Raw genomic sequence first — 15,368 nt, 5'->3', positions numbered from 1 at the left:
ATGATACTGAGTGGTAAATCGCGTATAAAACTAGATGATTAAGCTGAATTGAGGAATAAAAGAATCTAAAAATAATACAATGAAACAATGAAACAATAAAACTGTTAAATCATTAAACAATTTTACAATGATACAAAGAAATGCAGATCATATAGTTTTGTAAGTTGAGATCAATATTTAGCAAAATATTGTGTTAATCACTTAAAATTGAGTGATGAAGCCGAGTTGAAGCACGAATGAAGCTAAACGACACAATGAAACGTCACGTAAACGTGTCACGGAGTATATAAAGTTTGGAGGAGTAGCAAATAGGTTACTTTACCTGCCGGACCAGCCTAGGTCATAGAGTTCTTCAAGTCCGAGTCTGGTAATGGGTTTTTCGTGTTTTCTTTGATACAACGGTGACGATCTGCTGTCACAAGTACTCGTGACAAAATGTGTTCTTTCGGTATTTTGTCCGCAAACGTTAGGATACACAAGAACTGCTGAAACCTTTCACATTGACGAAGGATGACACGAGAAGTGTCACCTTCCAGAAGATGGACGGATAAGATCATTTTGATGCATTATTCACGAGAAAATAAGCTTCCTTTCGGATATTAAACTATGTTTTTTTTCTAAAAAAAATATATTTATAACATCAAAATATTAAATTAATTTATAAAATTTTAGTTTTAATAAATATTTAGAGTTTTAAGCTAAAAAATTATTATTATTAACGTGAAAAACTAAGATAATTCCACGCTACTCACGATGTAAATGGGATAATTTACGTGATTCACGTTAATTAAACACTCGTGAATCACGATTTACTTAAAGATTGAAATCAAAATAAGGAAATTTATACATAAAACATTAGACTTTTCTTTATTATGTCACGTTATATGCATTGAAACATAGCTAAAATTAATATTAATATAAGAAAATTGAGTGTATACAGATACTTGTATGAAAATTTTACTAAGTTATCAATTGTACAAGGCAATTCCCCCATTTCTACGTATTGAAACAGTGTATAGAATCAATTGGTAGAGAAGTTGTTTAAAAATTCCATCATGGCTGTTCCATTCTTCACGCACAAACTGCACGTCACAGTACACACGTACTTCCTACAAGTTATGAATTATTAAGTGAAAAGTCGTCATGGCGTCACGACTTTCGACCTGTTACGGAAATTAATAAGTCTATTGGTCAAACAAGTCGTTTCAGAGTTGAAATTTTTGGAACGTGAGTGCAGAGATTTGTATCTGGATGACAAGATGCGGATGATTAATATGTACTGTACAACAGCGACAGTAGCATCCCTTATATGGATTTTTTTTCAATGTTTTTCTTTATCCTAATGCATTTTAATTCGTGTTTTATCAGGATTTGTTGAAGAGAATGTTCTGGGTCTTTTACACGAGATTTAACAAGATTGGTTGCGTGTAAATGGATGGATTCAGTAACGTAGTGCAATATTTTTTCATCTGACAGTACACGAAAAAAGTGTTTTTATGAACTCGCTACTTTTCTTTGATTGGTATAATTGGATATGATCCCAATAATCCCGATGATTTATTTCTACTTTTCGTATAGAACTGATTGGAAGTAGATGAAAAATTCGATGATGATGCGCTATTGGAAAGACGGAAAAATCGACATCCTTGCTGAAATTAAATAAACTTCTTAATTAAGTTAATTAAAAATAAGTGTTATTAACATCACGAAACTATCGGAAATCGAATATTCGCCTTTAAATATGAAGGAGGGCCCAAAAATTAGTTAACTTTATGGATTTTATCGCGTTTACGCTGCCTTTAAGAGAAAAAAATAGGGTGCTATATTCAGTTTACGTCTCATATTCTCTTGAAATGCAGGAACGTAAGTTAAACGTAGTTAACTGACTTTTGGGCTACTAGTAAAGTACATAATCGTGCAGATACGCAAATTTACTAAGTTATAACTTAATTATATACAAAATCAAGTAGAAAACTGCAATAATAATAATATAAGAAAGAGATTTTTTGAACATCCTTTCCTATCATTTGGTATTCGTAAGATTGATTCACATCTTTCCTCCTTTGAATGACAATCATCTTTCCGTGAAGATCCCATTACTCTTGAGGGGTTCAGATTTAAATGTTTTATTTTGCTTCTATCTCTTTACATCACGTTTCACTTCGATCTTTGGCACAACTCTCCTGTTCTCCAGCATCATTTCCCGAGAGAAGAATTGGGTTTCGTTAAAATCCTTCCTAGCCTCTGGTGACCGTCTTGAACGTGACCTGACAAGACAGATGCCACAGAAGACAGCGTTTCACCTGACCCGTACACCTGGACAGGTAAATTGAAGTTCCATGTAGCTGTCATCAATGTTGTAGTTGGCGAGAAACTCTAATCTTTTTTATTATCGACTATCGAAGATAAAGAATTTAACTTTGTATCTGAAAAACTTCACTTTCTAGTTTATGTTTTTCTCTTAAAGTTCTCTTACTATTTTTAACACCTTCAATTTGTTCTTCTTTTTCATTTCCTCCTCTTCCTCCTCCTCCTATTTTTCCTTAAAAACATAATTGTTAATTTTTAACAATTGCTGTTTTTTATTAATAAATTTTTAATTTTTCTACATAAGAATTTATTATTAAAGTATTTTTAATTAGAAATAATGATAAGTTAATATGAAATCGTGATTAAATCTCTCTACTCTTTCATTATCCTGAAGAGTAATTTGTTATCTGAGACTAAGAATTTCAAAAAATTTTATATAAAATTTACATCTAAAATTAAACATTTCGTATAATACGACTTAATTATACATTTTTCTTTGTCTGAAATCCTATGTAATTATACTTTACCTCGTTCTTTTTCAATAGAAGAGATCAAAGGAGGAGACATCATCAGAGATAAACATGACATAAGAATCGATTTTGTACAATATTCTGTTGATGGATATCAAAGAAACCTTACTCTAAACGCCACTCGGGGGATAGTAAATCCTTGTCTAAGTTCGATTGTAAACTAACTACTGACCTCTTATTGGACAAACGTACCAAGTTGCACTATAAACATCTCTCTCTTGAGATCACTCAAAGATATAGTTTAAGTTTTAAGAGATTTGTTTCTCCTAAAGGATATCAAATACAGAAAAAACTCTTCATCAACGTTTGATACTTTTTAACATCTAAATTTTTTAGATTTTACAAGCCCGCACACCAATTCAACAATGTGCTACGTCTTACACTCTTCCATATTTTATTAAAAAAAAAACTTCTAGATGCATTGGACTGCAAGTCATAACTACCGACAATCTACCCCCTCTTCCATAAGTGCAGACAATTTTACTGTTGGTCATAAATAAGTCATAAAATATAGCAGAACGTCAGCATTGCACCCCATTCTTCCTTATCCGATACTGCATGTATCTATAGAGTTTATTATCCTCTGTAGATGTCAATGGCCTCAAAGGGAATCTCTACTATTATATTTGATGACTTTTTAAACGGGGATGGAAATATTTTGATACTTAATAATTGTCATCACCTGTTGGAAGTATCGACATTCTTCCCTATAAGAGTATTTATATATTCTTTAAAGATTTACTGATTTCTATTGTCATTAAATCCATTCTCTCGATAAAATTAAATTTTGTAAGGTCCATTAAGAGGTCTAAAGTGTTATTTTAAGATTTTAGTTCGCTTTGACACCAATCGAATCCGTTGTCGTTCTCAATTTAGTTAAAGCGTGTCTGATGTAACCTTCTTCTTACACGTGGCATGCAAAGTTGATTCACTTGTACCGAAGCAGGTGTTTTATGAGATCTGACTGTATTAATCTATGTCAAATAGAGGGCATGGATAATTAATTCGAATACTAGTTTTGAATCAGAAATCAGCTTTGTCAAGAGAATGAATGTTTACAACTAGTTATTGGATGAATTTTGACCAGGGATTAAATCAGATTTTGTCGTTGATTCAATCTGTTTTAACGCTTTCAATTAATTCATTAATGAGTTTTAGCTTGTGATTGAATCACAAGTTAAAAGTGATTCAATCATTTCAAGTTTTAAATGAAATCTCTTTCGAGCTGTGACTGAATCATTTTCAAACTGTGAACAAATCGCTTACAAGCCATAAATGAATTACTTTCAATCTCTGAATAAATCATTATAAACTTCTTACTAAATTATTTTCAAATTATAAACAATAAATCACTTTCAATCTGTGATCGAGTCAACTCTGTGATAAAATCACATTCAACTTCTTGATAAATCAATTTAAACTTGCAATTAAATCTGCAATTTCTCTCTTTTTAAATCAATAAAGAAATAGTTTCAACAACGATTTAATAAAAATATATATTTTTCCAGACACTTTAAAAAACGAAATATAAATAATTATTCAAATTTATTTAATCAACAATAAAAGAATCATCTCCTCCGATAACATTTGTTAACAATATTAAAGAGCATTGTAACTCGTTAGACTTAGAAATGGATACTTTCCTGCAAGGCTCCAATGTCGTGAGGAGAAGCCGAACTGCACGAGTCTGCTTCCAATTACATTGATGCAGAAGAAACGAAATTTAGTGAATAAAAATTGTACCATAATTTAAAACTGGTTCGGATTACTTCACTCCGCATTCGCTAGATGCAAAGAATGTATTTTTTTTCTTATTTTCTAGGATAATAAATTATCCTCTTCTTCGGTTTTCTATCGAATGAAGTAGGATTACATCCACGAATAATTCGATCATTTGTATTTCAAAATGCGATTATTTTTTTACCATGAAAATAAAAAATACAATAAAATAAAGATCCTCATCCAAAAATCTCTAATTACAATTTTAAATAAATTTAAATTTTTTTATTATAAGTAAATTCTTATTAAAGAGTTTCCTGATGAAGAAGCATATTTTTTTGAGTTTTCCTACTTTTATATAATAAATAAGTATAAAATATATACATATAAACTTAAAACAGATAAAGCTAGAAATGATCTACATATAAACATATTTAAATTTTTTATATATAAATATAAAAAGTAACTCTACTTTTATCTTATCTTCCGTATCACATAAAATAGGACATAAAAATTTACATCCAGATTTAAGCAGAGTACAATTTTGTAAATTGTAGCCACAGAAACGATTATATAAGAATTCTTAAGTGGTTTATGTTCTTTTTTTGGATTCAAAAAAATATTTTTATAATTAATAATTATCTAATTTTTCTCTAATTAGTAAAAAATCATTTTCAATTTTTAATGGATGAAGTCGGAGCAAGCTCATAGGAAACAGATGGTGCCTTGAGAATTACACATTCTAAATAAATCTCCATGTCATCTATCGACTTAAATTTTCTTTACATGACTCAATTAATAATTTTAGTTTAAAAAATTCTTCTGTTGATTATTTGATAATCGAAATAATTAGAGTTTTTGTTAGATATGGTATGTATAAAGTGAAAAATCTCCTGCAAGATATTACTAAATAATTATACATATACGAATATAAAAAGTTAAATATGAGTTTATATACATATACTTTCCAGAAATTTAAGAATTTCTGACAAGTATACATATATAAACTCTAATAAACCCTAACGTAATAAAAATTTGTTAAATCGCTGAATATAAGTTTTACTAAAAAAATCAATAATATTTACATAATTACAGCTTTAAAATAATTAATTTTTTATCTAAAATAATGAATTTTTGTATCTAGCATAAGCTGAATATAATCGTTTACATCATTTATCATTTAACTCCCTTAACTCCTTTCATAAAACAAGAACAAAGATATTCTAAAAAACAACAGAGTTAAAAATTTTCTAAGCAAGATTTTATTAAATATATTAAACAAAATAAAGTTTATTTTATACAAAGAATAAGGTTTTAAAATATTTATTTCGCATTAAGTTAAAGCAAAGTGGTGAGGAAATATTTCCATCCCCCTTTTTATTTCTCCAAAGGTTGTACAGAGGATAACATTTTAAGATAAGGGAACGAAAACGAAAAGAATTCTGGGAAAGTACGATCTGACAAAATATATGCAAATTACATTTAGACTCCTACACTTAGATAAAGCGAAAGTAGGAATAAAATGTCCGGCGTTATCTCTTATGTAACATTATACCCGAGTTCCTTGTGTGTGATCAGAATCCTTTATGAGTTCGATTTTCTAAAGATGCAAAAATGTTCACCAGAGATTCGGTAGTTTTATCAATATTTAAATATGTCTACTAGAAGAAGATGAAAGAATAAAAAATAAAAAATAGGGAGAAGTAACTTAAGATCTAGAAATAAGGCAACTACATACTTTTGATGATGTTTTCTTCATACAATTCCAATAGATAACACCTGGTAACCTTAGGGTATAGTTCAGAGATAGAGTATACATTCAATGCTGTGCCATGATTGTTCAAGTATTTCTGTTTTCTATACACCTTCCCTGATGTTTCTAGCTATAAATAAAAGAAAGAAAAATATGCCTTTAATAAAATATGACTTTCTCAAACTTGTATAAAAATAAATTTATAAAAAGGATGGATGAAAATGAAGCGCAAGAGGAGAGAGAGTGGATATTAGAAAGAAGAGATGAGAAAACAGTTAGTTTAGACATCAGACTTTAATTTGCCACTCTGTATTCCGAGCGACTAGTAAGAGAAAGTAAAGATAGCGACATGTGAACTAATCGATACGACAGTTCTGGTCTCTTGAAGAAGCTGAAATTAGACAAGCCTAAATAGGAAAAGGTCATCAAAACTAGTCCCCTCTCGAGACTAAGTATCTCGACATATTACTAACTCACGCAACTACTTCTTACTCGTGTATAATGTAATTTATTTATATTCATTTATTGTATATTTATTTTTAAAAAAGCGTATAAAACGTATTGAATCTCTATAGATGTTTCAGAATCTTTTATAGTGGGAAGAAGATGATAACTCGTTCTTTAAGATGTTCTAACTCTTTCTATCGATAATATTCTTCATAAAACTGTTTAAATTATATTACAACACTTATTTTACATTATTAAAGCATAATTTTTATAAAAACGAGAAGAAAAGCGGGCAGTTTGGCATGCCTTTCGAATCGGACGTAACAAATGTGGAGCAATTGTAGACATGCTACTACCATTCCATTATGTGTACTTAATAGAAGAGAAAGCAAACGACCAATTGTCACGCCAACCACACTTTCACGACACTAGAGGGCAGTGTAGTACAGTTAAACCGGTATTTTTCCCATTTAAAAAATGCAACCCCTTCACGCAATGGGAAAAAGTACACGAGTGTGACATCGTTTCATTTAATTATGGTCATTATTACAGTTTATGATTTCGAATCACATAACATATGAATAAATTATGAATTTCTGTATACATAATTTGTACTTATCGATGAATTATAAAGTATCCGAGTTAATAAAAATCGAGAAAACTCATTAATTATTATAGAAAAATCACTTTTTAATATCACTTTTGATGGAAGAAAAAGTAAGAAAATTCATTATTCTTTATTTCTCTAAGGCCAAATGCTGTGTAAATAAGCGGAAAAATATAATTTCAGTAGCTAATTAAGTTTTGTTTCTCTACTAGTCCGCATTAATTCCGAGTTAAAATATTGTATACGTAAAGAAGATAAACTTATTTTTCTAACTCCAATATGAAGGGAGGAGGAAGAAAAAAAAGTCAAATAATAGTTAGGCGATACTCAAAATAATTTTGATTTTTCTTTTTAATGTTAGAATACAAATCAATGAGGACAATTAAGTATAATTTGATTATCTAACAAACGACTGATTGTTACAACGAAGAGCGTTTATGTTCTGACTAAGCAAATTACGTGGCTGCTGTCACGAGTGTGCCACGGGGGAGATCACCGTTGTTAACGGAAAAATAAAATGACTGAATCAAATTATTGATGTAGAAATTTTGTAATTCGTGACAGAATCGTGTTTAATTTTGAACACTTTCGAACACTTTTTTCGGCTGTTGAAGAAAGACTTTAGCTGGTGTCAATTCTTTTATCAGTATCTTTACGCTTTATTTTCTTTTTAAACTTGATTTTATTATATTTTTTTAAATTCATTTTTAACACTTTTTATGCTTATATTTTTTTATGTTTTAGTAATTTCATTTTTTCAAATTTTATGAATATTTTTTATGCTTATATACTTTTCCAATAATTTTATACTTCATCTTTTTTTAAATACTTTTTACACAATTGTATCCAAATATTCCTTTAAATTTTATTTATTTTAAATACTTTTACGATTGCGTTTATTTTAGAATTATTTTCTGCTTAAATTACATTCAAATTCAATATAAAAAAATAATAATAATTTTACACTTGTACATCTTTTTCAATTCATTATCTTAATATTCTTACTCTGACGCTCCTTTCATTTTTTGCACATTTTTGCACATTTTATTCTTGCATTCCCTTTCAAATTCATGTTTTTTTTTTAAATAATTTTACGTTTGTACTCCTTTTTTGATGATATTTTCTGCATAATTTCCTATTATTTCTTTTAAAATTGGTTTTAATGATTTAATAATCGATATACTAATATTCGATGTAGGCCTACTAATGATTACATATCTTTCAGAATTTAGTTTATAAATATTCTGATAATTACACCCTTTTGTTTTTAAGTTTTTGTCGTAATTTTATGTTACTGTATCTTCCTAAACACTTATTTAAATACTCTTATAAATTATACCCTCTTTTAACCCGTTATTTAAAATATTCATGCAATTAAACGCTTCTAAATTCATTTTTTAAAAACAATTTTATGCTCGCATCCCATTTTAAAACGGTTTCATTCTTGAAATTCTTTTTCTTTAAACTGTTTTTACGTTTGAATTCTTTCTTCGCATTTATCTTATGCATATTCAACATCGATAAAATAAAATTCTCGTCATTTTAATAATTTGTTTTCAATTCTTTTCAGTTAATTAACTATTAAGCTTTCATAAAAGAAGCTTTACTTCTTCTTCCTCTTCTTTTTTTTTTTAAACTTTTATTCTCTTTGTTTGTTTATCCTTCTTTAGTGAAAGAATGTTTGCTTTCATTGAACAAAGATTATTTGTTTTACGAAAGACAACTGAAAAGTTGTACGTGTTTTAAAAACTAATTTACAAAAAGGTGAAAGTCGACAACAAAAATTATCTTTAATGAATCTATTCAGAAGACCAAGAGCATCGCTCCTTAACAAAAGTTTCTCGCTTGTTAATAATTAATCCATTTTATATTCCTGGATAATAATTAATGAATTAATTCATTAAAAAAATATAAAAATATTCCTGACTATTTATAAAAATATCGGTTTAGTGAGTAGAAGGCAAATATTTATTTATAATTAATGTATAATTAATGAATGAATGTAGGGTTTTTTATTAAAAATTCTAAAAAATTTTATTTAAAAGGTGATAACCTTTAAATAATATAAAAAATATGTTTAAATATATTTGTATAAGGTTCTTTAGGAAAAAAAAAATATCCTCAGAAGTGATTACAAAACTAAAAAACATTTCATTAGAAAGATGATAAAATTTAGAATATTTTTCTGTAGAATTAAAAGGTTTTAGAAAGAAAAACACTGTCAAACGATTATAAGTTTTAAATAAAAAAAATTAAAAGAAATTTATTAAAAGCTCATAAAATTTAAAATATTTTTCACAGAATTAAATCGTCTTTTTGTATTTTTAGAATTTTTCTGAAGAAAAAAGCATCATAAACCGTCGCAAATTTTAATGTAAAAATGATTTAAAAAATCCATTGAAAACCTCTTAAAATGTATAATACTTATTATAAAATTAAATCATTTGTTTATATTTTTAGAAAAGTTGTTTTGGAAGAAAATGCCTTATGGCAACAAAAACTTTTGATATTCAATTCAAATACATTTATTCGAATTTCTGTAAAGCTTCAAATATATGTGAACAAATAGAGGAGAAGTATACAAATATCTCAATGAATTTCTGAAAAAAAATTTATCTTTTCAGGAAAAAAAAAATTAAATTTTAAAACTTTCTACTTTTTGGAATGTTTTTTATTGTTGTATCTTCGACAACAAACCTGCAAATGATATAAGAAAAGGTGTCATTTGACGTTCTTCTATACTAAAAATGTGAAGAACAAACATGATAATTTAATCTCCAAGCTACAATTATATGAATTTTAAAGTATATATCTTAAAGGAAGAGCAAGAAAATATATTATTTTCCTTCAATATTTTCTGTAGAATATATAACAAATTTCATCCTTGAAGATATATCTTGTGATCTATTCTAAATGGAATACTTACTTTTTCGTTCTGATTCAGAAATTGCTTCTTACTTGTACTTTTTCAGCAGGTAAACGAAAGAGAAAATAGGCACTCAACACCTCTGCTAGACACCTGAACATGGAAAAAAAACATAAAAAAATATAAGTAATTGACAGATTCAATAGTTTCTTTATGTGTTAGACATTCTCTAACTCACTTATATAAATGGAGAAATTAATTAGAATTAAATGTACAAATTAAAGATAATACATTAAATATTATCATACTGCAATACACTATTATTACGTATTCTAAAGATATAAGTGCTAATTGAGCTTTAACTTTTATTAACACAGTTAAAGCTTAAATTTTATTGTATTATCGTTCATTTATACACTTAATTTCAATTAATAATTCTATAAATTAGTAAAAAAAATTAAAATCTATCATTAGTAAATTTAGATTTAAATCATATTTATCAGGGATAATCAATATTAAGTGGCATTATCTATAAAACTTTAAAAAAAATTATGTTTATGCCTTTGTAATTTGTATCTAAGTATCGATTGTCATTAAGAGAGAATGTAAACAATATAGATTTATTAATAGCCTATTTATATACTTTATTCAAGGTAAATATTAGAATTAAAATGTTATTGTCTTTATTTATTAATTTATTTTAAAAAATGTATTTTAATTTAATAAGTTAATAAATTTTATTTAAAAATAAATAAAGGTTAAATATTTAATAACTTTTTTTTTAAATTAACAAAAAGTGTAATTTGCATATACAATAGTTTGTTGAACACTTTATAATATTTTCCTTCTTTTTGTAAATAATGAAAGTATACCACGTATTGTTTTTCTTACTATTGTTTGAAGAAAGTAAATGAATATAACATGTTGTTGCTGTTGTTGTTACTCTCTCACTAAAGATGAACACATATAATTTGTCTATGTTCTCTTTGAAGGTGATCAATTCATATGATATGTTGTCGGTGTTGTTACTCTCTTCTTGAAGGTAATAAACACGTACGATATATCGCTATATATTCTCTTCTATAAAGTAAATAAGTGCACAGATGTATTATTGACGTTACTCTCTTCTTGAAAATAAAAATACATACGTGTTATTTTACCGTTATTTTCTTTAATAACAGCTCGTGCAACGTACTTTTACTACAGAAATAGTTACAATAAGTAAAGTAATAATAACAACAACAACACCATGTATATGTTTATGTTGTTGTTGTTGTTTTTGTTACGCTCCTGTTCAACGTTAACGAGCGAATAAGATATATTGCTACTATTTTTCTCCCTTTTAATGATAAAAGACACATTGTGTTGTTGTAGTTGTGCTTTCTGCTGTTGTTACTGTTCCTTTTAAAGATTGTAAATGTATAGTATTTTGTAGCCATATTTGTTTTGAAAGTTACAGAAGAAGTATAATGTGTATTATTGTCGTCACTCTTCTCCAATCGCAAACAATTACACAATACTTAAGTGTTAATAAAAAAAAGGTGTAAGTTTGAATTTGTCGCCATCTGATGGTTTAAAACATCATTAAACAAAGAGAAATTCTTTAAATTAAACAACGTTTAAAGCACTGGAAAGATGTTTAATTGTAAGAATTAAGTAAAGTAATTGCTAATTTATTTCAATAAAAATTTAGTTGATGAGAAATTATATAATCCGAATGTAGTTTTTTTTCTCATTTAGGAAGAGTATCCTCAGGAGATAAGTAAAGAAAAGAACAATTATTAAATATCTTTTCCTTTTTTTTAATAAATTAAGCCTAGAAATAGGTTCAATAAAATTAAATTCACAAAAAAGAACAAAAATTAAATTAAATCCAATTAATAATTATGCCACATATTTTTCTTCCGAGTACTTTTAATTGTTTTTTTTTTAGAAAAATTTTTTTGAAAATTGAAGATTTTTTTATTAACAAAAACTGCAAAAATATTTCGTGAATTGTATATCAGATTATTTTACAATTAATTGCTTAGGTATTGCTTATTGCTTTAGTAATCTGTACGAATTGTATGAAGCCTCTGATGTTAGTGGAACAGCCTTTTGATAGAAGAGAATTTAGAGCCTTCTAATAGAGTTTAAAGCTTTTCGACAATAGCAAATGTTCTATTATCTTCCGAAATGATAAAATTCTCTAAAATCTGAAAGTTAAATCTTCAAAAAATAGAGTAAATTTAGAGCATTGAAGTGACAGCTTTAAATAAAATGAAGCTTTACCGTAGAAGAGAAAGCGAAGATTTTCTATATAATAAAAAAAAAGGAAAATAGATGAAATCTTCTACTGATACAAGCCTTCTTAGAATCTTAAAAGAAGACTTATTAGTGTAAGGGGAACCTTTGGAAAATTCCAATTACTCTGAAAATTTATTTTATATTAGACTGTATAGAAAGTCTTGTATTAAAAATGTCTCCATTTATATTTCGAAAGGCTTCAATTTTATAAAATAAATTTTCGAAAGGCGTTTTGGAGCTTTTTAATAAAAAGGCTTCCTATAAAAGGAAGTTGTAACTTGAAATGATGCTTTTAGATAGAACAGAAAGTGAAATCTGTGAAAGAAATTTAACCTTTCTACGTAATAGAAATTGGACCTTGTAAGAAAATAAAAGCCTTTTGAAAGAATAGAAAGTGGAGCCTTTAAAGAGAAAAAATTTAGTCTTTTAGCAGAAGACAGTTTGGAGCCTTTTAGCAAGATTGAAGCCTTTAAACAGAAGAGGAAGTAAAGGCTTTTGACAAAGCAGAAAGAGAGAAACGTTTTAACAGAAGATAAAATGGATCCTTTTAACAAAATATTGAATTTAAGCCTTTTGATAAAGAAGAGGAAGTGAAGCATTTAAATTTAATATCACTTTTCAAAGAGAGAGTTAGTATTAGAGGTCGGTAGATTAAGGAATCAAGCAACAGTTTTCGAAAAACAAATGGAGCGAGTATGAAATGTGCGGCAAGCATTGATTCTAATTAACAAGCAAATGAAGGGGAGTGGTTGCCACTTGGCTTGCAAATGTCATTTACTCGAAAATGCTTTTCGGACAAACCGATCGTTAATCCTGTTAACTATACATTAGAGATAATAGATGTTCGGAAAATTGGTACCTATGCAATTTCGTGACGATGATTTCTTGCATTCAACTCCTTCTACAAATCGGCATTAACTAATTGCCATTCTATTATTTAGATCTATCGCCATCTTTTATAGATACCAAAATTATGGCTCCAAATTTAACATATTTACATTTTTATAATTATTTTTCATAAAAAAATGAATTAATTGTCCATGTATATATTCTCCGCTATGTAAAAAAAAATTCCATATTAAAATTTCACGTTAGCTTATCTTCATAATAAAAATATTTTCTAGTTTTTCTACAAGATGTTAACATAAATTTAATTATTTTTGCAAATTAGAGAAGTTTTTGAAAGTAAATATTCATTTTTTTCAATTTTTAGACTAATTAAACGAAATACTACTCCAAAAAACAAACTCAAAATTCATAAATTCTGTAAAAATAAAGTCATAATTCAGAAAAAAAAAATTACTTTAAATTTTAATTTAGTTAATGTATGACATATGTACTTACTTAAAAGTATTTATTGTTAGTAATTGTTCAAACAGTGGATATTTGAAGATATACTAATTAACAATACTACTTTAAATAGTGATTAAAAATACATTTTATCTTTATAAAAATTAAAAAGGGAAGCTTTCAAAAAACATCAGGAGAGTTCAATGTACTTAAAAAACTTTAAATTATTAAAGTATATATTTAAAAAAGTGTTTAAAGTGTGTAAGAATATAATAAACACATACAGTGAAGTAATTGAAAATGTAAGATTCATACATTTTGAAAGTTGTAATTTTATTTGGAATATTAGAATAGTTATCAAAGCAAAGAGTGCTTACTATAAATGTTTAATGGAACGTTTCAAAATGATGAGTTAGAACGATTGTAATTAAATTTATGAATAAAGTGTAATGGTTCTTAAGTAATCTCAGTAAAGATGAGGTCATCAGACATTTTGGGACTATTCCTTCCTATTTTAAATAAATAAAACAAATCAAATTTACAAACATTGCATATACAGTAGACCCACATACATATTTATTCTTAATATATTTATTAGTTAAAGTATATTAAAATATTAAAAATTTAATGAGCTAGAATTAAGAATTTTTAATTGAATAAATCAATATTTAAAAAACTTTAAAATATATATATAAATTTGTAAATAGAAAAATAACTAATTTACTTTTATACTAATGTAAGAAAAATTAGTGAAAGGAAGAAATAAGATAACCTATTTCTATCGATCGAGTTGGTATATCTGCAGTTTTATCTTTTCACTATGTTTATGAATTATTAATGTAGCGATGCGATTATTATTTAAATGATAAAAATAAAAAAGAAGAAGAATTTTTTCAAACATGAAAGGAAAATTAGTCTTTCCTTTTGCATCCATAATCATTAAAAACAGTTTCAGTTCTTACTTCTAAAAGAAGAAAGATGATGAGATTGTTTATTTTTCAGGTAAAATTACCTGAAAATTTTCTCTACAAATTTATACAAGTAAATAAAGACGTTAGAACATGTCGTGCTTTAACAAAATTTGAATTAATTTAGATCGAAGAGATGCACGATTTCCTTTTAGCACGATTCTAATTAAGAAAAAAGAAAGGAATATATAAATATATTCATTGGCAAAATAAATATTTGTAGAAAATTTATACATTGTTCTTTAATTCTTTTGATAATATAATAGAATTAAAGTAACTAAATAAATCGCGTAAAATCTGCTTTTAACAGTAAATAAGAAGATCAAAAGAATGCCGAAATCTGAAAGATAATATCAATAAAGTAAAGAATTATGAGGGAGATCGAGAAGTTCTAATCTAATTTCCGAAGATTTTTATGTCACACAATTCATGCTGGCATCATCTTTATCGTAAAAAAGTGTTTTCTGCTGTTCTCTTCCACGTTTGTAATATTTAAAGCTTCCTATGAATCCTTCCATGTGTTTACCTTCTTGATCACATTATACGAAGTGTTTCCATGCTTAAAATTAAATTTTTCTTTGGTAGTTTATAT

At 27.0% G+C, this 15,368-nt stretch overlaps 1 long non-coding RNA gene across 1 annotated transcript in view; it reads right to left on the bottom strand.

Moving 5' to 3' along the window:
• Positions 1–282: 282 nt before the first annotated feature.
• LOC111641330 overlaps positions 283–15,368 on the bottom strand; it is a 52,016-nt gene continuing 36,930 nt past the window's right edge. Inside the window, exons 2-4 of the long non-coding RNA XR_002759388.1 lie at positions 10,293–10,385; positions 6,298–6,442; positions 283–617 (exon numbers count right to left, since the gene is read on the bottom strand). This is a non-coding gene — a long non-coding RNA (uncharacterized LOC111641330). The remainder of the gene's footprint in view (positions 618–6,297; positions 6,443–10,292; positions 10,386–15,368) is intronic.

This window comes from Centruroides sculpturatus, unplaced genomic scaffold (assembly GCF_000671375.1).
Source record: "Centruroides sculpturatus isolate CEXI.00-Female unplaced genomic scaffold, Cexi_2.0 scaffold1571, whole genome shotgun sequence".
Lineage (NCBI taxonomy): Eukaryota > Metazoa > Arthropoda > Arachnida > Scorpiones > Buthidae > Centruroides > Centruroides sculpturatus.
The sequence above is the reverse complement of the archived record's forward strand: the minus strand, read 5'-3'. Positions and strand labels throughout refer to the sequence as shown.